Source organism: Eschrichtius robustus, chromosome 6 (genome assembly GCF_028021215.1).
Source record: "Eschrichtius robustus isolate mEscRob2 chromosome 6, mEscRob2.pri, whole genome shotgun sequence".
In the NCBI taxonomy this organism is placed as follows: domain Eukaryota; kingdom Metazoa; phylum Chordata; class Mammalia; order Artiodactyla; family Eschrichtiidae; genus Eschrichtius; species Eschrichtius robustus.
In genome coordinates this window covers 106,888,716-106,914,984 of record NC_090829.1, presented here as the reverse complement: position 1 = coordinate 106,914,984, position 26,269 = coordinate 106,888,716, and positions in this window count along the sequence as shown.

The following is a 26,269-nucleotide window of genomic DNA, read 5'->3' as shown; positions in this document are numbered from 1 at the left end:
ATACATTTTCTTCTCAAGTGCTCATGGACCATTCTCCAGGATAGATCATATCTTGGGTCACAAATCAAGCCTTGGTAAATTTAAGAAAATTGAAATCTTATCAAGTATCTTTTCTGACCACAAGGCTATGAGACTAGATGTCAATTACAGGAAAAAATCTGTAAAAAATACAAACACATGGAGGTTAAACAATACACTACTTAATAACCAAGAGGTCGCTGAAGAAATCAAAGAGGAAATCAAAAAATACCTAGAAACAAATGACAATGAAAACACGACAACCCAAAACCTTGGGATGCAGCAAAAGCAATTCTAGGAGAGACGTTTATAGCAATACAATCCTACCTGAAGAAACAAGAAACATCTCAAATAAACAACCTAAACTTACACCTAAAGCAATTAGAGAAAAAAGAACAAAAAACCCCCTCAATTTAGCAGAAGAAATCATAAAGATCAGATCAGAAATAAATGAAAAAGAAATGAAGGAAAAAATAGCAAGGACCAATAAAAGTAAAAGCTGGTTCTTCGAGAAGATAAAGAAAATTGATAAATCATTAGCCAGACTCATCAAGAAAAAAATGGAGAAGACTCAAATCAATTAGAGTAGAGTAGAATTAGAAATGAAAAGGGAGAAAAAACAACTGACACTGCAGAAATACAAAGGATTATGAGAGATTATAACAAGCAACTATATGCGAATAAAATGGACAACCTGGAAGAACTGGACAAATCCTTAGAAAAGCACAACCTTCCAAGACTGAACCGGGAAGAAACAGAAAGTATAAACAGAGCAATCCCAAGCACTGAAATTGAGACTGTGATTAAAAATCTTCCAACAAATGAAAGCCCAGGACCAGATGTCTTCACAGGGGAATTCTATCAAACATTTAGAGAAGACCTAAAACCTCTCATTCTCAAAATCTTCCAAAATATAGCAGAGAGAGGAACACTCCCAAACTCATTCTATGAGGCCACCAACACCCTGATACCAAAACCAGACAAAGATGTCACAAAGAAAGAAATCTACAGGCCAGTATCACTGATGAACTTAGATGCAAAAATTCTCAACAAAATACTAGCAAACAGAATCCAACAGCACATTAAAAGGATCATACACCATGTTCAAGTGGGCTTTATCCCAGAGATGCAAGGATTCTTCATATATGCAAATCAATCAATGTGATGTACCATCTTAACAAATCGAAGGATAAAAACCATATGATACTCTCAATAGATGCAGAAAAAGCTTTTGAGAAAATTCAACACCAATTTACGATAAAAACCCTCCAGAAAGTAGGCATAGAGGGAACTTACCTCAACATAATAAAGGCCATATATAACAAACCCACAGCCAACATTGTTCTCAATGGTGAAAAACTGAAACCATTTCCACTAAGATCAGGACCAAGACAAGGTTGTCCACTCTCACCACTATTATTCAACATAGTTTTGGGAGTTTTAGCCACAGCAATCAGAGAAGAAAAAGAAATAAAACGAATCCAAATCGGAAAAGAAGAAGTAAAACTGTCACTGTTTTCAGATGACATGATACTATAAGTAGAGAATCCTAAAGACACTACCAGAAAACTACTAGAGCTAATCAATGAATTTGGTAAAGTAGCAGGATACAAAATTAATGCACAGAAATCTCTTGCATTCCTATACAGTAGTGATGAAAAATCTGAAAGAAAAATTAAGGAAACACTCCCATTTACCATTGCAACAAAAGGAATAAAATACCTAGGAATAAACCTACCTAAGGAGACAAAAGACCTGTATGCAGAAAACTATAAGACACTGATGAAAGAAATTAAAGAGGATACAAACAGATGGAGAAATATACCAAGTTCTTGGATTGGAACAATCAACATTATGAAAATGACTATACTACCCAAAGCAATCTACAGATTCAATGCAATCCTTATCAAACTACCAATGGCATTTTTCACAGAACCAGAACAAAAGATTTCACAATTTGTATGGAAACACAAAAGACCCTGAATAGCCAAAGCAATCTTGAGAAAGAAAAACGGAGCTGGAGGAATCAGGCTCCTTGACTGCAGACTATACTACAAAGCTTCAGTAATCGAGACAATATGGTACTAGCACAAAAACAGAAATACAGATCAATGGAACAGGATAGAAAGCCCAGAGACAAACCCATGCACATGTGGTCACCTTATTTTTGATAAAGGAGGCAAGAATATACAATGGAGAAAAGATAGCATCCTCAATAAGTGGTGCTGGGAAAACTGGACAGCTACATACAAAAGAATGAAATTAGAACACTTCCTAACACCATACACAAAAATAAACTCAAAATGGATCAAAGACCTAAATATAAGGCCAGACACTATAAAACTCTTAGAGGGAAATATAGGCAGAACACTCTATGACATAAATCACAGCAAGATCTTTTCAGACAACCCCCCTAGAGAAATGGAAATAAAAACAAAAATAAACAAATGAGACCTAATGAAACTTAAAAGCTTTTGCACAGCAAAGGAAACCATAAACAAGACGAAAGACAACGCTCAGAATGGGAGAAAATATTTGCAAATGAAGCAACTGACAAAGGATTAGTCTCCAAAATTTACAAGCAGTTCATGCCGGTCAATATCAAAAAAAAAAAAAAACAAACAACCCAATCCAAAGATGGTCAGAAGACTTAAATAGACATTTCTCCAAAGAAGATATACAGATTGACAACAATCACATGAAAGAATGCTCAGCATCACTAATCATTAGAGAAATGCAAATCAAAACTACAATGAACTATCACCTCACACCTGTCAGAATGGCCATCATTAAAATATCTACAAACAATAAACGCTGGAGAGTGTGTGGAGAAAAGGGAACCCTCTTGCAATGTTGGTGGGAATGTAAATTGTTACAGCCACTATGGAGAACAGTATGGAGGTTCCTCAAAAAACTAAAAATAGCACTAACATACGACCCAGCAATCCCACTACTGGATATATACCCAGAGAAAGCCATAATTCAAAAAGAGTCATGTACCACAATGTTCATTGCAGCTCTATTTACAGTAGCCAGGACATGGAAGCAACCTAAGTGTCCATTGACAGATGAATGGGTAAATAAGATGTGGCACATATCTACAATGGAATATTACTCAGCCATAAAAAGACACGAAATTGAACTATTTGTAGTGAGGTGGATGGACCTAGAATATGTCATACAGAGTGAAGTAAGTCAGAAAGAGAAAAACAAATAACGTATGCTAACACATATATATGGAGTCTAAAAAAAAAATGGTTCTGAAGAACATAGGGGCAGGACAGGAATAAAGACACAGATGTAGAGAATGGACTTGAGGACATGGGGAGGGGGAAGGGTAAGCTGGGACGAAGTGAGAACGTGGCATGGATTTATATATACTACCAAATACAAAATAGATAGCTAGTGTGAAGTAGCCACATAGCACCTGGAGATCAGCTCAGTGGTGGTTTGTGACCACCTAGAGGGGTGGGTAGGGCGGGTGGGAGGGAGACTCAAGAGGGAAGAGATATGGGGATATATGTATATGTACAGCTGATTCACTTTGTTATAAAGCAGAAACTAACACACCACTGTAAAGCAATTATACTCCAATAAAGATGTTAAAAAAAAAAAAAAGAAATCTATAAGTCATTGTCAGTGCTTGGGGTCTAAGGGAAATTTTTGCTCTCCATCAGAACTGTAGTCCCCTGGAATGTTCATAGGTACTATTTTTTTTTCTTTTTTTTTGATTTATTTATTTCTGAGTTAGAAGCAGAGTCCCTGTTAAATGATTTGGAAAAAGCCTGAATTAAAACTAAATGTTTCTTTCCTGCAGGAATTTTCAACACTTTTTACAAACTTATAGGCACCATTATTCTCCAAGGAGATAATACAATATTCAGTATTGTCTATGCGCATTTCACCACAGAATGTCTTTTTTTTTCTGTGAGCCTAGAGATTCATGGACTACTTTAAATAATACCAGATTAACCATTTGTATAACAGTTCTTTATGGAAATAGCAATCAGGAGATTGGGTTACAAAAGCCCTTCTCACTGGTACTGCGTATTTAGTGGGAGCTCCCTTGTTAAACCATTCACCTGCACTCTTAGGGTACTCTGATAGAGGAACCTTCTGCCAAGGGAAAAACTTAGAAGAGAAATGGAGCTCAGAGAAGGGAAGTGTTTATGAAGGCAAGATATTTTATGAGAACCTTCAAGTGCCAGATGATTTTCCAAGTTTTGGGGATAAGGAAGTATAAAAGGGCCAGAGAGAGATTGCTAAGCAAACAGTCACAGTACCACAGTGCAAAGTTAGGGTAGTGGTGTTCTGGGAGCATGGAGAAAGAACACCCCAAGTCCTCTTAGGAGCTTTCAGAGAAGGATAAGGGAGAAAGGCATTTTTACCCGAATCTTGAAAATTGAGCTGCTGTTAATTAAGTTCATAGGTGGTGACACACATTCCAGGAGTGGTAATAAGCAGGACAAAAGCATGGAACTTTGAAACGATGCATTGGTTGCTTGGGAAAGCAAATGATTTGGTAGACTGCAGGTAGGGTAAGTCATGGAGCTGGAAAAGTAATCAGGGATCAGATTAGAAGAGCCTTGTGATTTGAGCAAAATAATTTTTGAAAGATTTTAAGCAGGGGGGTGACATGAGAAGACAGGTTTTTAGAAAAGGCTCCTGGGAACTCTGTGGAGGATGAGAATGGGAGAGTGTGAGAATGTGGCAGCAATCACAGTTAGAGGCAACACAACAAGTGAGAAAACCTGAGGATTTAGATTTATGCTAAACAGAAGAGAAGGTGGAGAGAGGACAAAGTTGGGAGCTGTTTAGAGATATTTAGAACGTTACGACAGGACTTGGTGACATGTTGGCTGCAGATGCCTAGAATGAAGGAGGGATTAAAGATAACAGCTTTGTCATGGGAACTGGGACCCTAATAGAGTGTTGTTCTTTCAAAAGGATCTGAGACCATTGCATACTCCCAATACAAAAGTGAGAACACTGCACAGCCTTCAGGATAAATAACATATTTGTTGTATTTTCATTCTTATGCCTGTTTGTTCAGATTATAAAAATAAAACAAGCTTACATTAAAATATTTTAAAAATATAATTGCTGTAATATTTGAGACTATTTCCTTTCAGGCTTCTTTTCTAAGCATATGGAGAGGGGTAGTGAGTGAGGGTGCATATTTATGACTGTGTGTGGTGGAGATCCAGTTTTTATACCATGCGCAGCCTGCACTTCTATTTAATACTCTATCATGATCATTTCCCTATCTGTCTTAGTCTGTTTGGGCTACTATAACAGAAATACCATAGAGTGGGTGGCTTAAATAACAAACATTTATTTCTCCCAGTTTTGGAGTCTGGGGAGTCTGAGATCAAGGTGTCTACATAATCTATGTCTAGTGAGAGCTTGCTTCCTGGTTCATAGACAGCCACCTTCTCCTTCTATCCTCACGTGGTGGATGGGATGAGGGAACTCGCTGGGGTTTCTTGTATAATGGCACGAATCCCATTGAAGAGGGCTCCACCCTATAACCTAATCACCTCCTAAAGTCCCCCACCTCTTAAAATCATCAATTTGGGGGTTAGGATTTTAGCCTATGAATTTGTGGGGGGACACAGCATTAAGTCCATAACACCATCATTAGAAATTATTCCTCACCATCATTAAAGTGTTTTTTAATGATGTTAAAAAACTATGTTAAATTCTGCTTTATAACTGTCCTACAATTAATTTAATCTTTCCTCCTTTTTGATATTTAGGTTGTTTCTTTATCTTTTTTTTTTTTTCATTTAGAAGTTAGTGCCTTGATAAATACTTTTTCACCTAAGTGTTTTTAGATTCTTCTAATAATTTACTGATCATAGATTCCAAGAAGTGGAATTATTTTGTCAGATGGTATAAACATTTCCAATATTTTATGAATATTGAAAATTGTATTTCAGAAAACTTGAAACATCATGTTATTTATTTAAGTAACCGTTAACCATATGACTTTTATTTAGTGTATTTAACCTATCCTCAAATTCTATTTTCCAGATATTATACAATTATTTTGATTCTACTGGTTTTAAGTTTTAAAAAGAGTAGCTAGATACTGGATTATTGCTAATCATAGTTTCTTAGAAAATGTATTTTCTTTTTCCTAATATAAACCACATAATTCCTTTATAAATTTAGATTTTTCTAAATTAAAAATGGAAAAATTGATCAAAACCAGAGTTGTTTGTCTCTTCTATGTTTAATATATGTTTCTGCTAAAATCAATATTGCCCATGGTAGAAAATTTGGAAAATATGCTAATATCTACAGGAAAAAAATTACTTACAACACTACCATCCAAAAAGAGCCATCTCTAATGTGTGTTCCACAATGGTACCTTGGGGATTTTTTTGTTCTCAGCCCTGACCCAAGTTTAACAAACATTTGTTGAATAATGAATAATTTTTAGCTTAATTTTTAATATTTTACATAGATATTTACAATAACATTTATTGATCAATGTACCAACCTTCATTCTAAATGCTACATACAATGCCTCATTTAATACAACAACCCTATTTCGTAGGAACCAGTATAGTGCTCAAATGGTAAATGTAGAGTCTGTGTTTTAAACAGATTAAGTCGCCTGTAAAATGTCACATAATAGCTAACAGTTTAAGCTGTGGCAGGGCTTGCTTCTAACCATTACACAAGCCTGCCCCCTTGACAGGCAGATAAACCACAGTCATTTTATTAGGGTTTATTATTTTAACACTGCTATTGTTTGTAAATCATTTCTTAAATCCCTGAATGTTTGATTCCCTGGATTTAGTAGCATTTATTAAAAAAATTTCCATTTGTTGGGTAATTCCAATATTTTACTACTTTAATATTGTGATTTTTATCATTGTAATTAATATTTAGTCTGCTTTCTGAATATTACTTGAGCTTTGATTGTTATCAGTGGAAGTACTAGATCAAGGAAATGATTATTTTTAAGTACTTTACACTCAGAAAGATTGTTGGTGTGCTCATTACAACAATACAAGCAGTCCTCAATCTTTTTAGTCACCATATCCTTTTAGATTCTTAAAACTTATTGAGGACCCCAGAGAGCTTTCATTTATGTGAGTCAGAGCTATCTATATTTACCATATTAAAAATTAAAACTAGAAAAAAATGTAAACAACAAAGCACACATTCCATTAGTTCTCAGAGTGATGACTCATCAGACACTAAGTAACCTGTAGAAAACTCTCCAGTACACTTGTGAGAGAATGAGCGTGAAAGGGCAAGTGATGTCATGGTGTTATTATGAAAATGCTTTGACCATGTGGTTTTTGTGACAAGTTCTTGGGGATTCATAGGGGTCCGTGGATCACTCTTTGATAACCGCAGCACTATATCATACTTAGTATTTTAATTTGCCATTTAAAAAAATCTTTTCATTTTGATGGGTAAAGAACAATATATCATCATGGTATTAACCTGCATTTACTTGGATCATTGTTATTTGCGCCTCACCTTTTATGATCTTCCCTCCTCATGTTGATTTCTTTCTTTGTTTTTCACTTTCACTTTCACTTTGAATCGGAATTGTCCAATTCAAAATCTCTTCACATTTTCCCTTGAAATGTAGACAATAACTCAAATTAGTTTTTCATTTTCTTTCTAGCACGCTGAAGCAAATTTATGTTACTTGTGGTTGACTGTGCTGGCAGACCTTAAGCTCATAAGTCCTCAGAATAAGTCCCCCTGACTTCATACAGGCTGCAGCTGATCTGTGTGTGCCCTACAGACCCTTCCAGAAAAAGAGACCTCTGTCTTGAAACATCAATAACCTGTTTAACTTCTCCATGTTTGTTATACATAATCTCCCTTAAAATTTACCCAACAGTAAACTTCTCACTTTTTCCTCCTCATTCTGTTCTCACAGGTGCAGTCAGGAGAAAAGTCATAGGAAAAGAAACAGAAAAGACACTCATACCTTCACCCACTGCTATTGTGCCACCAAATTTGCTTCTTACTGCTTCACCCATGTGGGTCTTCAAACACTTGTTGACAGAATACCTGATATTCTTTAATATCAACTCTTTTGCTATTTAATTTTATTCTTGACTTTAAAAATAATTAATTTCTAAATGATACCTACACTAATATTTCTAACTATCATCTGTCTACATTTTCTGCTGTAACATATAAAATTTGGATTCATTTTAATAGACTATTGCAGGAATAATATTGTTTCAGCTGAAATTGTATTGTCTTGTCTGAATATTAATCATATGTCCTTCTATTGAACATAACTTCCCATGTTTAAAAAGCTAATTTAATTTTTCCACAATATGGTTGAGTTTATCTCAAAAAAAATCCCTTGCAGCATTTAGGTTTACAGAAATTATGTCCTGTCAAAATATCTTATAATGGCAGCATTAAATATTGCCCTAAGGAAAAACATAGCTGAAAGTTGACTGAGAAATAATATCTTGGTGCTATGCCACATTAGAATAATTTTTTATTTCCTGGAGATAATATTTTATGGCTATATTTTGAAAGAGAATCTATATTTGCCCACAAAGTAGAATATTTAAATGGGAAAGTTAAGGATTCATGATACATTGCTAAATTATGAACTCGACTGCCACCTCCATGCGTTTCTACTCATAAAAGGCCCCTTTCCACTTTGGACTAAATGAAGTAGTTAATAGTTTGGGCAGAGTACTTAGCTTCTGAAAATAGCCTGCAGATAAAGGATGACATTGGTGATAAATATAATATACAACTGACAATTTACATACAGTGCTTGTGCCTACAGTAGTACATGATAATTAGCAAGCACGCCTGGCGACTCTCTGTATCCTCCCCTCCATCTGTTGCTTCACTTTGAGTTTTAGGCAACTATAATACTGAGTATTAGGAATGTTTTTCAATGCTGTGAAATTTAGTTTTAATGCATATATATTATATAATTCAGTAAATAAGTAATATTATTGACTCAAGTACTCAAGAACTTTTCTATATCTGGCATTGGATAGGCTACATGTCAGATATTTGAAAGACATTTCCAGTCTTCATCTGTATATCTAACATTCCTTTCGATCTTTAAGGATGGCAAAATCAACTCTGGGCATTGTGAAAGCAAGATCATACAAAAGATTACATAGAATAGCTGAAAATAGCCCATACCAGGGAAATGATCTCAATGGCTTAAGAAAAGAAATATTGTCCCTTTTCTGGGATATGAGACCAAACATTTAATCACATCAATGTGATAAACTCAGAAAGCAAAATTATGTTATAGAATAGTCATTAAAATATGGATGATAAGAATCAGACTTCCTGGCTTAAAATCCATATTCTGCTGTTTACTAACCATTTAAACTTGGTCAAGTTTCTTTACCTCTCTTTGTCTTAATTTTTCTCTTTGGCTCAATGTTTAGATTTGTAAAATGAACATAATAATTGTATATGTAGGGTTGTTATGAAGATTAAAGGAGCTAATATTCATAGACACTTATAACAGTAACTGCCATAGAGTAAATCATATAAGTGGCTGTTAAATGAATAAAAAGAAATAAACACACTATGCTTATCTTAACTTTGCTCATTTTAGCCCTGAAACTGTGAAAGATGCCCAAAGATTTGCTTGTGCTAATCAATCACGAAATTCTTATTGCTCTCATATTATTCTCTTAAAAATCATTTTATTAATGTTAATAACATCATGACAGAATGGAGTCAGTGACTTCTATCCGCATTTTATCATGAATAAAATATAATGTTTTCACTGGAAAGATAGGATATCTATTTTCATACTGACCATTGCTCTTTGGCAGTGTTCCAAATGAGACATGTTAATTAGTATAATAACGAACTGTGCTTAATTAGTCAATGTACCCCTAAATTTTTTAAATCTCAAAAAGTCTTGTATTGCATGTGAATATTTTTAATTGAACAAGAGGCCATAACTAAAACCCTGGAGGTATAGATTAGATAATTAGTCACAGTTTGCTCTTTGCTGATCCCAATAGAAATTAGCTGAATCTAAACCACTAATGATGGACAGTATAATATGAGAGTAAATAGTGGTCCTATTACTCTTTGTTTGCTGATATAGTCCTTTTTAAAATGTTTAAAAAAATTTTTTTTTATATCTTGGTCTGAATATCTTTAATTTTAGGATGGAAGATTTTACCACATAGTTGTAATTAGCAGTAAAATAGTAATGTGACATGGACAAAAAATTGCTCAACTCCCTCCTATTTTTGGTATAAGTTCTAAAATATAAGGCAAACAGTGAAGGAAACTATCTTTTGTTTCCTTTCCTGCTTTTAAAAGATTAATATCATTAATATTCTTTAATATTCAAATAATCTTTCTAATATCATAAAGTTAGAAAATAATACCCTAATCTATGTTATATCCATATAATTCATAATAAATATAAATAAAACACCAATAAAATTCTATAGTTGTAGACAAAGTCTAGATGTTTTGTTGGCTCGTATGACTGTCATTTAAATACCTGCAGTCAGACCTTAGTAAATTTCTCAAAAAGTGGGATATTTGAGCAAATTAAGCTACTCAATAATTTATTAAGAATAGCTCCTGTCCCAGTTAGCTTTTGCTATGTTACAAACCACCCATAAAAGATAGTGGTTTAAAACACCCACCATTCATCATTTTTCACGAGTCTACAGGTTGGCTGGGTGGTTCTGCTGATCCGGGTCAGACTTGACTGATCTTAATGGCTGGGTACTGGCCGTCTGGACTAGACTAGCATACATGTCTGGATGTTGATCAGGTGATATCTGGGAACAACACGGATAACTGGACCATTCTCTCACCACATAGCAGTTTAGCCTAGGCTTGTTCACATGACAGTAAAGAGTGAGAAAGGGAAGAAGTACACAAGGTCTCTTGAAGCTTGGATTCAGAACCAGTACATCACTCTGCCAAATTCTGTTGGCCACAGCAAGTTACAAGGCCAGCCCAGATTCAAAGAATGGAGGAATGACTCCATCTCTTAAAGGGAGTAGCTGCAAAGAATTATGGTCATTTCTGCAATTTACCACAGACACTCTGGGTAATTTAGGAATAAACCATATTTTTTTCTTTAACTGAGCTAAGGCCCGATCTAAGTACAATGTTCACATCATGAGCCCTGTAATTAACAAACTGAAGTTTTTTTCCTTTTTTTTTTTTTTTTTTTGCCTCTGAGGAGGTCTCTATATAATATTAACAAGGAGATGGAAAGCATGAAAAAAACAGCTAGTCCATTTGGCCTCAGAAAGCCCTGAATATTTTAGCCATGGTTCAACTAAACTATTTGATGGTTGATTCACAAGAAAATATTTCCAGGCTAAAGCTCCTTGATTTCATGTCAACAAGTCAAATTCCTGCCCTTTCTTTACTTTAAATTAGCTGAATGGGAGTAGCCATTACAATGGTGAACAAAGTTGTATTCATTTAAAAATACTTACTCTATCAAACCCCAGTTGAATTGGCCTCCTTAACGTCAGCATAATAGTGTAATATAAAGTTAGTATTTCAGCTATGCGCCTATGATCTTGTTAACTGAAAATGTATCTGTAACAATCTGAAGTTTGTGTTTTTCTGTTCCAAGCACCACATTCCTGCCTGGGGTTTGCAATGGAGGCCACCTGATTCCTGTTTCTTTGTGAAAGAGTCTTCCAACCTGGATCCTGCTAAAGGCGGCAGAAAGGATTAGTTAAGAAGAATTTACGTGATATACGTAATGTTAACACAGATTACACGCACACGTGTGTAAACACGTATCTGTCTTTGCTGCATAACTGACAGGATCTTTGACACCGTCTGTCACCCATGTTTTATTCCCCCTCCCATACTTCCCATCTCAATTAATGGAACCACTTTCTGTTTGTTACTTAATCCAGAAACCCGGAAATCCTTCTTGATGTCTCCTCTCATTTATTCCCTGTCTATAATGAATAACCAAGTCATACAGATATGAATTCCTTGATACCTCTGCCATCTGACTCCACCTCACCATTCTTCACAGCGACTGGGTAACTTCAAGCCTCACTGAGTCTTACTTAGGTTCCTGCAGCTGTGTCCTGCCACATCTCCTTAAAATCAGTCTCCTTTCCTCCAGCACATTGCCTGCTCTGCTGCTAAAGTGAACTCCCTAAACATAATTCTGTTTATGTCATTCACCTACCTAAAATCATACAGTGACAATTCATGGCCTTAAGGATAAAAGCCAAACCCACATATGCATGGAAAAAGATTTTAAAGCACAACTCCTTCTGTATTTAACTAAGTTCTTACCACAAGGTCTAAAACAAGGCAACAGGTACTATGTGCTGCCACATTCCAAAAAGGAGGTGGTGCACTTTCCAGGTGGAGTGATTGAGAGAGTGGCAAAATCTGACTTGCAACCCTCCACCTATCACCCACTTCTCGGCTGAAGTTGCAGAGAAATTTTAAAGTGGTTTAACAGACACCTCCCTCCACACTCAGACACACACACACATGCACGTGCACTCCCAAGCACTGGGTGAGGGAAAGGTGGTTCTTTCCTCTTGACCTAAGCTGAGTGGCAGAGCCTTTAAGAGAAACACTTGGCCATTGAAATTTGTTAGGTACAGAAACCGGTACCGGAACCATATCTGAAAAAGTCCAGAGAGCATGGACTGGACAGCACGGTAAAGAGGCTACGATGGGAGCAAACTTAATTAAAGGCAGAAGAAAGGGAACTGTTCCTCCTTGACTTGTGCTCAAGAGGTGCTCTGTGTTCAGGCTGAAGCCCTTTTAAATGTTACATAGATGACTGCCTGGTGGGTCGGGGACCCCAATAGAGGGATGGCCCTCTGCGTGCCCAGGGTCCTGAACGAGCAATCATAAGTAGAATGGACTGTTCGAGGCCAGCATTTCCCACATTAAAGGTACTGTAATCAGAGGCCCCCAGCAAGGCATGTACCTGAGGAACCCAGGGGTAATCAGGGAGTATCAGTATGAGCAAACATTTCCAGGCATCGTCACTAGATGACACCTGTGCCTGTCGATACGCTCTTTTCTATTTCTTACACCTTCCCAATTCTAGTCATTAACCCTGCAGTGGGCCAGAGTAGCCCAGGGATGAATCAGGAAAACAAGATCCTTGCCCTAGATAAGCAAGGTGATCCTTATGAGACAGAGCAAGGTGATCCTTACTCTGGACAAACTCTCCTTACCTTTGGCAAAGAAACTGGATTTGGTATTGTGAAAAGTGAGAATGGGAGATAGAGGCGGATTTGGGGATCAGGTAAAGATAACACAACAATTTTTCCTTATGCAAACTTTCTTTCCCGGGAACTGACTTTAAACTTTTCTACAGAATGTATATATATACAATATTCAAAGACATACAAAAATTTGATGACACACCTTGGCAGCATTTGGTTTCTTCTTTATAGAACTAACCTCTTCTTAGCCACAGATACACTATGTATTTGAACAGATAATATAAAATGCCTTAATGTGTCTCTCAGAAAGGGAAATAAAACCTCAAAAATCTCAAAAGTTTCCTCAATGGTAAGAAACAAATGTTCATAAAACTTAATGAACCCTCTGGTTAAAGGAATTTAAGAACATGGGGAAATATTCTCTGATAACACTCTGGCAACATTTTAATTATAATGCTGTCCCCCGCCCCAGGCAATGAGTCCAATCTATTATAATATGAGCAACAATCTATTTACTACAGCACATTAAGAAATCCAAATATCTGGAACAGGTCATATCTCATTTGCTACTGCAGATTAGAACAAATAATGGAGTAAGATGGCTTTCCATCTCTTTCTTTTTTTTTTTTTTAATCACCACTGTGCTTGTGTCCAAGATTGTTTTGGAAATAAACTAATACTTTAGTACTTGAATAAACATAATTTTCTAAATTGTATTAATCATATGATACTTAGTTTGAGAACTGTTCTTTTGAGTATTTTTCTTAGTGGTGATTTAGAAACTCTTACTTATCAGTACTTTATGTATTTTGTTGAGTATTTCAAAGAGATCATTTCCACACAGGTCATTAGAGTGTGTCAAAATATCACTTCTTGAGTCATGGAAAAGTGAAATCCCCTCTATTCACTATCTTAGATCATTTCGTAATCATTTGCATGAATTACCTCTAGTTCCTCTTTTTTCTCTGTGAATTACAGAAATGGTACTTAAAAGATGGCCTAGAGCACGCCACTGGATTCTCAGCTAAATGATAAACAATGGGTAGAGCCGAGCCCATCCTGGACTTGTCACTCCATGCCCCCTGTTAGAGGACAGACCGCCTTTCTCCTTCTCACTCACACCACAGTTGTCAGCTCTTTTCTGTGAGTTTAAAGATTTCTCAGACTCCTGTTGGTATATCATTAGTTCCACTTTTCATACAAAACAAAATCTTGAAAAGACAGATTATTTTTGCGTATAAGAAATGATTTTCCCTGAAGGACATTTTCTTTCTCTTTATCCAGTGTATTTTTAAATGTCTCAAGTGATGAGGCTGGCTGTTCAACCAAGTTCAAGAGCACACTTTTATTCAGCCCATTATCTATCATTGTGAATTCAAACCTGTTGTTCCTCTCTGCTGATAATCTATCATCTAACGAGAGCAAGGGTGGCTTTAAACCCCAGGAGCAAGGAGCAGCCATGGACTTGCCTTACAAGGAGATTTATACATAGAACTCCACGCACAAAAACCAGATTCAATACAATATTTCCTTGCTCAAGTTTTCCACAATGCTCCATGCCCTCTACCCTTTTTGGAAACTTGGAGAGCTACTACAGAGAATTAACCAAATATGAAAAAAGTAGAAGAAGAATGAACAAAGGAATCTAAAATGTATACCTAGTCTCTCAAAATTAATTTTCAGGATATTATTTTTTTATTTTTTAATTTAATTTTTATTTTGTATTGGAGTATAGTTGATTTACCATGTTGTGTTAGTTTCAGGTATACAGCAAAGTGATTCAGTTATATATATATATCCATTCTTTTTCAGATTCTTTTCCCAGATATGTTACTACAGAATATTGAGTAGAGTTCCCTGTGCTATATAGTAGGTCCTTGTTGATTATCTATTTTATATATAATAGTGTATATATGTTAATCCCAAACTCCTAATATTATTATTTTTAATGGGACATAAATCATTATTTTCTGCACATAAATAAAAGACAGAAGGGATGTCCTACTGAAGGACTCTCTCTCCTAAATGTCCTTATTTTTCCTTCATTATGCTATCTATGTTCCCAGGATAGCAACATTAATTTGACATGGCTGACTTATGCTACCTACTGTTTCCTGTATAGCACTTTGAGTGCCTGAGGCTGGGTTTTCCTGCTTTGGGGATAGGGGGCAGAAAGACATTTCTAACTCTACTCTAGTATGAGACGCAATTAATCTACAAGTTGTTTAGCTGTAAGCAGTTAACCTCACAAACCTAATAAATTATTTGATTATATGGAATGTTTAGAACTTTGACCCCTTTTGGTAAATTTGCATGAAATTGCAAAACTTGTATTATTTCTTGGTTTTGGTCACTTAATTAATTTAACATTGCCCCTCTTATTCCATGCTTTAGGATGTACAAATAGCAAATAGGATAGATGCATATGCTCTTTCATTGCCAAATCATTTGTTATATTGTCTTTGCCACTGCTATTATCACTGGTTCAGTTGAAGATTGCACCACTTTATTTCTGCATTTAAGAGAAAGCAGCCTTTGTTATTTTGGTCCCCTCTACTCAATTAAAAACAAACAGGCATAAAACCCTTCATGGACACTAATAAACCCAAAATAGTCTGTAATTGATTTCAAATTCACTGCTAGTTTCAAAAATTAGCTAACACTGCAAATTGCACTGACCATGATCAGGCCCTTAATAACAAGGCCTATTGTGTGAAATGTGCAAGTCAGCAGAAACACAAATGAAAGCCTGCCGGCTTCAAACACATGAGAACAAACAGAGCAAGATGAAGTCTGAATTTTCAAAAAAACTTTAGACCACTATACCTCACACCAGATCAATTAATAAATCACTTCAAAGTGCCCTTTCTTTTTTGAATACTCATTTTTGTGAGGTCAACCCAAAAGAAGTATGAGAGCAAAATTCCACCTTTTTTTCTAAAACCTCAAAAATAATATACCAGGAAGTCTTAGGTCATCTAAGGGGCTCATGACAGGTAAGTATATAAGTGACCTTTATCTTTATTATGAGAATTAATTTGAAAATATGCAAAATTATAGAAGTTCGAACTGTTATTTAATCTAACACAAAGAAAGATAAAATGTTGGATTATTATTGTACAGCTGAACAATTCTCTAATCCTGTTTTCAATTTAAGCATTCCTGAGATTTTTTTCACTTTTAAAGTGCTCTGACAACTAAATCACAAATTTATTTTCGTTTTCACTCTCCTATATATTATACTCACTGTTAACGTATTTAAGGTAATACAGACTTGTAGCAATCATTTCATATTATTTGTATTTGCTGTTCTTATTTGTTTGCTTTTAAAGCAATGCAACTTTGAGCTATGATTTTCAGAAACAGTACAAATGTTTCAAATAGCCTACTGAATCACAGTACATCCTCAAGCATCATACTCTACGGGTTTAAATTCCAGTCTCATTATTTGTCAACATGGGGAAATCACTAAATCTATTTAATACTTGAATTTGTCAGTCATATAATAGGGATAACTACGTATTACATAGGAACAAGAATTGCAGGGGTGATCTATTGGACTGACTCAAAGAATATAGGAAAAATATTTTTCTTCTTCCGTAATTGCTCTGCTGCTGACCATTTTCCACTGAATTCACCCCCTCACCCTGTCTAGGCCTCCTCGGCAGCTCTGTAACTTACTGCCAATCTTTTTGTTCTTCAGTTCTCATCATTTGCTGCTTCCTGTCTTCTCACTATGAGTGCAACAATTTTCCCTCACTGAAACTCTCTCTCTTGAATGCCCTCTCAATGAAAAATTTATGCGACACTTCCTCCTATCCTTTGAAAAATCTCATTCCAAATTCTTAACGACTTTCCCAACAAAATAAAAGCAGATGCTCCCCACAAAACTCCAGATACCATATATATGACACCACACACAACTAATCTCTTATAAACTAAAGATTCATTTTTTTCTCTCCCTTAATTTTTTTTCTATAGCACATGTTCTGCTTATGAATGTTAATACCTACAGTCAATTTTCCAAGCTAATGGAAGCATGCTGTGGGAAAGATAATTAAGAAGAGTAGATAATCTACTCTGCTATTAGTGCAGGTGTCAGCAAAGAGTCTAGCCTGAGACATCATTGTAAGGGGTGTATGGTAGAGAGAAAGGAGGCTAGTAGTCCCAAGACAGTTATAGAGTGGCAGGGAAAAGACAATAAGGAGGGGTGGGTGATCTAAGCCTGGAAAGGGAAAAGCATTAGGACAGGTGATCACTCATTTATATGAAAGTTGTGGATAATCTGGAATTTAATATTATGTTTAAATGCCTACTTGGAATACGATACTAATTGGTCTAAAGTCCTATGTTTGATTGACACCATGAGCAGTTAGTTTTCCCTACCACATTGTTTATATGTTAAGATGACAGACCCTACCATCAGCCCAGAAGTCAATATCACAAATGTGCCCTTGTGATCAATAAAGGAACTGGCGTAACCCAACACCAGCACTGGGAAATCACTTAACTTACATATTATATTGATTATGGGTCATTGCAATTAATTTTGTACATATAAGTCAGAATGTATACCCTAAAATCATGACGAATTGGTCTTTAATTATGTCGTTTTTCAACATTGTTTTAATCAAGTGGTCTGTTTAAATGCGCAAGAATATGTGAGCATCTCTTCACTAATTCAGTAACTATTAGCTAAAGGCCTATTATATGGTTTCCTGACCTAATAATGCTTATGTAATGGTACGAGTCTGTGTGTTCCAGAAGGCAATGAACTCTTTCCATATTGTAAAGACAAAGTAAGCATTTCAATACTCCACATATAGAATAGAATCAAAATCATCAACCAGTGAAAACTAAAGAAATATTAAAATCTACATGGGAAAGTAGCAAGAGTAGTTCAGAGTGCTTTATTTAGCGTCTTAAAAAAACTGATAATAATGGAAATTCCTTGGCGATATAAGAACTTCTGTCATTTTTTACCATCAACGGCTTCAAAGGAAGCCAAGAATAGCAGATGCAGACCTTTCAATTTGCAGCCATCCTCCCCCCAGCTTATGCTGTGGTGTCCTTTGGGCAGAAACACTCCAGGGTCTCAACTAGTGTGTTTCCCCATGACTGATACTATCCTGCCCTGATAGCTAGGAAGTGATAAAACAACAAGTAAGAAATCATTTTTCATAATTCTTCAGAGTCCAATCTAGCCTCACACCTGCTTCTCTTGCAGTCCTTCATGCTGTGGAAGCTGAGTTTTAGTGGATTCTACAGCCTCACAGTAGAATCACTTCACATATTTCTCAGTAGATTAGCCTCTGGAGTATTTCTTTCTTACTCTCAAAGTCTAGTAAAACAAAGTATGGCCTATAAGCATTCTCTCTGAGGAGACATAAATATGAAACAAAATATTAAAACAACCTTGCTTTCCAATATTTCAAACAATATATTTTCATTGAATAAACATCCCAATGTTTTTTCCCAAATGGTTGAAGGAATCTGGAATATTTAGAGAGACATTAAGCGTATAAATTCCCAGCTGATTTGTAAACCAGGAATTATGAAAATTATGAAATTTCTTTGCTAAAAAAAAGTTGAATGTCCAAGAAAATTAAACTGCAACTTGCCAGAAAATAATTTCCTCTTTCAAAGAAAAGGATCACCAATATATTAAAGTATTAAAAATTAATATAAGGAGTCCATTTTAATTGGCTTCACTTTTGAGGTTAATAGTTATTAACTTTCATTTTTATAAAATATTTCCATGTTAATGACTCCAAGATCTATTGTTTCAAGGATTTTCCTGAGGCACATGAAGCTAAAGTTGAAAGCAGCTAAGGGTGCTTGAATTCCTTTACAAGCCTATTATAAGCCAATATTCAATCAAAATGATTATTGCTAGCCATTAAAAAATCTACTAAGTATCAAGGGTAATAACTCTTGCATATTATTACTGGGAATTCCTACAAAGCAAAAGGCTTTTGTATTGCTGTTTGCAAAGACTGCTTAATTTATTTGACATCCTTGACAAAAAAAATGTGCTGTTCAACCAGAAAAGAAAAAAAAAAAGAGTAGTTTTGTCCCCATTATCTCTGAACAAGAAGTATCAGGAAGCTTCAGGCTAGAATTAACATGAGATAGGCTATTACAGTTGTAAGAGCATTTAGCAACCATCCCTACTGACTTCAGGGTGATAATATACACAGCCCCAGGTAATCTGTCTCTTCTGCTGCTCTTTCTTTGCCTCTCTCCTCCTCTCGTTCTTTACTAATATACATGCCTTATTGTAAAGCATAATAAGCAGTAAACAGCAGCATTTTTCTACCCAAGTGACACCACTGGTTGGAGTTTTACCTTCAGCAAAGCCATATAAAGAGTCACTGCTTATATGTAACCATTTTTTTTTAAAGCCAAGTACAACATTCAAGTATAGGAATATTCTACGACTCATGCTCTAAAGAGTAGGCTATATCTGGTAACCTTTCCACTAGAAAAGTTGTTTTCAAATATTGTTAATTTTCACAGACAGAGAATGAGAATATAGTTAAATCGAAGTTCCAGGAAATAATTGATTAGAATGTGGTATCATAGTTCATGAAATAAAATGCAGTAGTGTAAATAAGAGGTGAAAAATGTTTCTTGATGACTCAGTATATCCATAATTATTATTATAAATAATATCATCTACCTGGAACTGAGTATGGTCCAAAGCACATTTAAATCAAGGCAGCCCCTTCCTTGAAACTTACAAGACAGAATGTATGAGAAATGATGTTTGAGCATTTTTAGCTCCTGAATTTCTTCAGGTATTTCTAGTTTAATTTCCCTTGTTTCCCTAAATTGATATTATCCTCCCTTGAAATTAAAAATGGAAAGCAAAACAAAAATGACACATGCATGTAAGTAAACATTTGTTAAAGCTTAGGCATCACAAAAATCCAACAAATGACAAGCTAGCATAAAGTCAAATTATTTCTATGGAAATTTCTTTAAGCCAGGTGTTTTCAGCCTTGGCACTATTGACATTTAGAGATGCATAATTCTTTGTCGTGGGGGACCAGTCCATGTATCATAGTATGTTTACCAGCATCTCTGGATTCTAGCCATTAGATTTCATTAGCACCCTCCACACTACACCATGAGTTGTGACAACCAAAAATGTCTCCTGAGGGGCAAAATCACCCTCAGTGAGAGCTACTGCGCTAAGTGCAAAACCTAATCTAAATTTGATAATGTTTAATTGCATCATTAACAGTGGAAAAAGGAACTATTGCTGAACTCTCAGTTGCAAAATTTGAAAATGATACACATACCAGCTGTGGCAAGACAAAACTTGGCTTCATGTACACTTCCTGTACACATTCTGGGAAACTGAAATACCATTACGCATACACAAGAAGCTTAAGGTCCAAATACCATGAACATTTGTAAATACCATTGTCTTAGTTTTCTCTGGCTGCCATAACAAAATACCATAGACTGGGTGGCTTAAACAACAGAAATGTATTTCCCATAGTTCTGGAGGTTGGAAGTCTGAGAACAGGGTGCCAGCATGATCGGGTTCTTGTGAGAGATCTTTTCCTGGCTTGCAGATGGCTGCCTTCTCACTGGGTGCTCACATGACCTCTTCTTTGTGTGTACAAAATGAGAGAGAGAGAGACCGCAAGCTCTCTGGTGTCTCTTCTTACAAGGGCACTAATCCCATCACAAGGACCCAATCCTCAAGTCCTCATCTAAACCTAGTTACCTTGCAAAAGCCTCACCTCCAAACACCATCATACTGGGGGGTATCTGTTTCTCTGTTCCTGGAAGATAAATGCTTGTCAGCTAGTTTTTAGTATCTCATACAAACTGAGTGATCAAATTAGATAAGCATTATTAACACTACTTGACACTTTTATTGGCATAGTTAAATTTGAATTATTCTTGGTCTTGATCTTGTCATCAGTTTGTGTTTTATTTATATATATATATATATATATATATATATATATATATATATATATATATATATATATAAAATAAAGGCAAAAAATAAAGAAGGTACAAATTTATTTACCTCAAAATTACATAAGATCACAAAAACTACATAAAATAGTTTCTTACTATTTACTACAAAACTAATCTATAATGTTAAAAGTCTGAATGTGGTTACTACTGGACAAGGGGAAGGTTTAAGACTAAGGGGTCATGAGGGTAGTTCTGCAGGGTCCCCCTGAGTGAGAGGCGACTGAGAAAGATTCTGGGGTGTCATTTCATAACCAAAGCTGGGTACTCTTTATGATTCATCAAGTTGTACACTTAGGATTTGTACAATTTTCCTTATATAATTTATACTGTTACTCAAATGTTTAAAGACTTGTTTCAAACTACATAGAATCTGAGTCACACATTTATTGCTTTTCTGGATTCAAAGATAAGTAAGACAGCCTCAATCCTCAACTGGATCAAAGTCTAAAGAAAGATTCAGACCTATAAACAGATTGTGCAATCCAATGTGGTAAATGATAAATGACATACATGAGCAGAGTTGTTTGAGATCAGGAGGTAATTAACTCTGCCTGGGGAAATCAGGAAAGGTTTTGTGATAAGTAGTCTTTGAACTGGTCGGGATGCATGGTAAGAGCTCATCTTGCTTACATATAAAGTAAGTTAATTTTGAAGAAAATGTATAAATAGAGGTTAGCTAATGGGATAAGGATTTCAGTGTTCAGATAGTTTCTATACTTTTGGTTGAGACAAAAAATATGAATCAGATGTAACTAAGTAAGAAATCTCTTGCCTTATTACTCAGAACTTTATCTAAATAGTAAAATATTAAAATAGTAGGCATGGATATTTGTTTATGCGCCATCTTTGGATGACTTTGTCATTGAAATAAGCTTTTAAAAAAAATGTAACAATTAAAAGCAAAGGGTGAGAAAACAATAGAAGAGATAAAATAATAAAATACCACATAAATGCTGATGGAGTACATTATGCAAATTTATACTATGCAAATGCTTAAGCTTGGTCTTAGTAATAAAGAGATAGGCAACCATGAGCAAATTTCTTCAAAACTGATTGCCAATCTTCAGTGGCTGATCATGATTACAAAAATTAACCCTTGAAGAAGGGTAATGGTTATTGTTCTCATAGATCCAAGCTTTAACCTTGAGGAAAATACAGGCTTCTAGATGTAGATTAACAGCACTAGCCACATTAACCAGAATTTGGGGTCCAATGGGTATTACTCTCAGTCCTGTGTACTAGTAGAAGGTCTGTTTTAGAGAGTAATGAGAGGAAAAAGGATCACTTTTCAGGAAATCAAAAGTTAGGCATAGGAATCTGTGTGTTTTTGTTAGAGCTGTATTCTTGTGAATTACTTTTCTCTGTCAAAGCTGCTAGTGAAAGATATGCTGGAAGAATTACTCAACCAGGAGTAAAATTCAAATTCTTTAAACTCTGTTTACTTCACCAGACATGATTTTAACTTGGGGATTTCTCATTCCTCCTACTTTAGCGAAATTCTTTCAAGATAGAACACTAGAACTAGTCAACTCTCAGGGGTGATCCTGAAAGCTTAAACTCTGAAATTCTGGTATTCTTCTCACAACCACCTCTTATTTCATATTTCTCACTGTTTGCCTACACTGCATTTCTGCTTTGACACCAACTAGCAATTCTATAATTAACCCCACCCTGCTTAGCAGCTCTGTGCTGATTTCACCCAAATGGTACTTTCACCGCTTTCCTGAATTCTCTCCCTTTCTCATCTTTCTGCTGCACCCTCAGTAACCAGTCACTATCTATGGATCAATACAAGAACCACCTTCAATTCTCTTCTATTATCAATGTCTTACACAGTGGTAATGATAAATCACACGGAAATGTTTATTGGAGTTCACACAAGTTATAGTTTCTAATTTAAACTGCACCAATAAAGTGCTTACTATTATAATTCTCTTCTTTTCCAGTTCCTTGAGACATTTGTTGTAAATGTTTACTATACTCTTCAAATACTCAAACATATCCTACACTGTTAAAAAAAAAAGATGAGTATCAGTCAATAACTCCATAACTCCACTACCATGCTCAGTTATCTATATATAATGCCACACATTCTTTTTTCCTTTCCTTCTGTGAGTTCAGATTTTTCCTATTCTCAGAGAGTAAACCTTTGACCCATAAACTAGAAATTTTATTCTTTCCTTCTCTGGGCTCTCATTCCTCTAATTATCCTCTTTCTCTTTTGCATTATTGAAACTCTGTTTTTCTTAACTAGTTAAAATAACTCAAGTCTTCTTTAATCTAAAAACAACTCTGCCTCTCACCCCAAACACCTCAAAAAAAAAAAAAAAAAACTTTCCTCAATATTACTATCTCCTTCATCTTCTTCCTTCCTTTCTTTTGTGCTCAAACATCTTGAAAGAATACTTTGTACTTACTTTTGTAAACATCCTAAGTTTCTATTTACTCCTTGTCAATGGTATATAAAGTAGTATAAACCTGGCTTTTGCCTTTATAGACGGCTATAGAAAGCTATATGTCTTTGTGAGTTATATAACTTTTCTAAGTCTATAAAATTTTAATACCTACTGTGAAAATTTGGTTGGGCAATTATATGTCATAATGTTACATAACACTTGCACGGTACCCAGCACTGTGTAAGTGCTCCATAAATATTATCTATCATTACTCTTATTCTTTCATAGTCTTATTATCCCTACTATTGTTCTTCAACTCACTATAATCCACTTTTGCCCATGACCTCATCCCCAATTATCCTATAGAACTGCCCTTTCTAGACTCACCAATGACCTCCTAATTGTCAAATCCAATGAACTATTTTAAAAGCTTTATCCTGTTTGAGTATTAATATTTGATACCATTAGATGCTCTTGTCACTTGAAATACTTTCCTTTCTTGATGTTAACATTGTCTCTTTTAGTTCTTCCCTCTGCTATTCTTTCATGGTCTCCTTTACTGACTCCTTGTTCTTAGAGAGCTCTTAAATGCTGAGTCCCTTCAAAGTTCCATCCTTGACTATTTTCTTCACTTTCTTGCATGTTCCTTAAGAAAGTTCACTTCAGCAAGGCTAATGACTCTTGCTCCACATCTTCCCCAAGCTTCAAACTGAATTTCCAATTGTGTCTTGGAGGGCTTTCCACAGACATCTCATAAACTTATCAAACATAGCATATCTACAGTGGAACTCATTTGCATTCCCCTTAAATAATCCTCCTCCTACAAACTTTATCTTAATAGTTTCTATCTACTAGTCTTCAGTGATTCCAATTACTACAATCTTCTCATTGCCAACAAAATACTTCAAAATCTGGTTCCAGTTTATCCCTCTAAGTTCCTCTGATACTGGTGTTTCTGTCACTCTGATCTTCACACTATTTGTTGAATATTCTCAGACACTTCACTACCAATGGATCTTTGCATATATTGTTCCCTCCACGCAAAATGTGTTCCTTTTTTTGTCGAATAAAACTTATTCATGATTTAATCCCTAGTCTCTCTTCTGTTTTCTCAGAATCTCCAAGGCAGAGCCAGTGACTTCTTCATAGTTACTCCAATAATAGCATTTTTTGTACATACTTTAATACAGTGCTTATCGCCTTATATTACAGTTATTTACTTCTACTTTTTTCCCCAACTAGACTATGAAGACATTAATCACAAGACTTTTTATCTCTAGTTTTTGTAGCATTCCTAGAACAAAATTGCTGCTTATTATGGGTTGCACAAATGGATGAATGAGTTAGAATACGTAGAAAAAAATGACAAATAACATTGTAAAAATCCCTATTATAACACTTTATTTAGTCTAAGATGCCATCAGTACTCAGAAGTACCATTTTTTATGTGCGACTGAGAAGAAAAAATTCTGTCAATTAAACTATGACATGCTTTCCTGAAACTTATGTATTTTTTATTTTACACATGTTGAAAGAGCTCTTTTAGACTTATTTAGATGTAAAATTTTTTAAAATATAATTTTATGCATACACTTAAAGAAAAGTATAATAAACTATATCACTTTGGGGAGGACACATAATTTTCTAAGTCTCAATTTCAATTGGCATAGAATTCCTGAAATGTTTACTTTCAGAGCCTACTCTTCCGAATCTCTTTTTTGACTCCTTCATCAATGAGCATGTTTTCATATTAATTATCATCTTCTGTCCTGCTAAGTGTGTTTTTGATGCATGGTTATGTCTTACATCTTCACTAGTTTCTTCAAGATTTTCATCTAGGTTCTTGACTCTCATTCGGCAGTTTTTGATATCTGACACTTCAGTAATCTTGCTAGCAGGTGTTAATAGATAGTTTTCTTTCAGAAACAAGGGCTCATGCCCTTTTTTAAATAGTCCTTAAATAGTTAGTTGATTGAAAAATCATGAGATTGCAGTTGTCCACTCATACTGGTAGCAATAACAACTGAGTCATTAGAGTTTGGTATAAGTTTATCTTTAAACTGTTTCAGTGCATGTCCAGTAACTAAAATCAAGAAGCAAAATATTGATACTCATTAGGAAAAGTTCCTAGGTGTCTTCCCGAAAAATATATCCAGTCTAATAGCTGTCATTTTCCAACCATCTGTGTGTGTGTGCACGTGCATGTGCACATGCATTTATGTATGTGCATGAAAATATAGAGTAACATTTTTGAGGAGATAGTTTTCAGAAATATTTTGAGGTTAAAATGCAACATGGAGGGAACATTTGGCTGTTGGCAATTATGCACAGCTTCATGGTCATACATTGCCTTTCTTCATCCAGGCTCATGATCTTCATCTTCTTAGTGCTTTGGTATTTATTGTCTAATTTGGGGACATGTCAAAGAGCTGCAGGATTCACCAGTTTATCTTGTTTGACTCAACTGAATCACATGTTGTAAAAATAATCCTGTGTTACAATTGCATTGGTCACACCAACTTTTCATTGATTTGAAAGTTCATTCATCTATGCTGAGGTATATGGAAATTTCTCTTCCCTTCAGTTACATTGTTTGGTGTGTAATTGCCAATCTTTTTACAAACATCTCAGTAATAAATATATGCATGTCTTATGTTCTTGGAT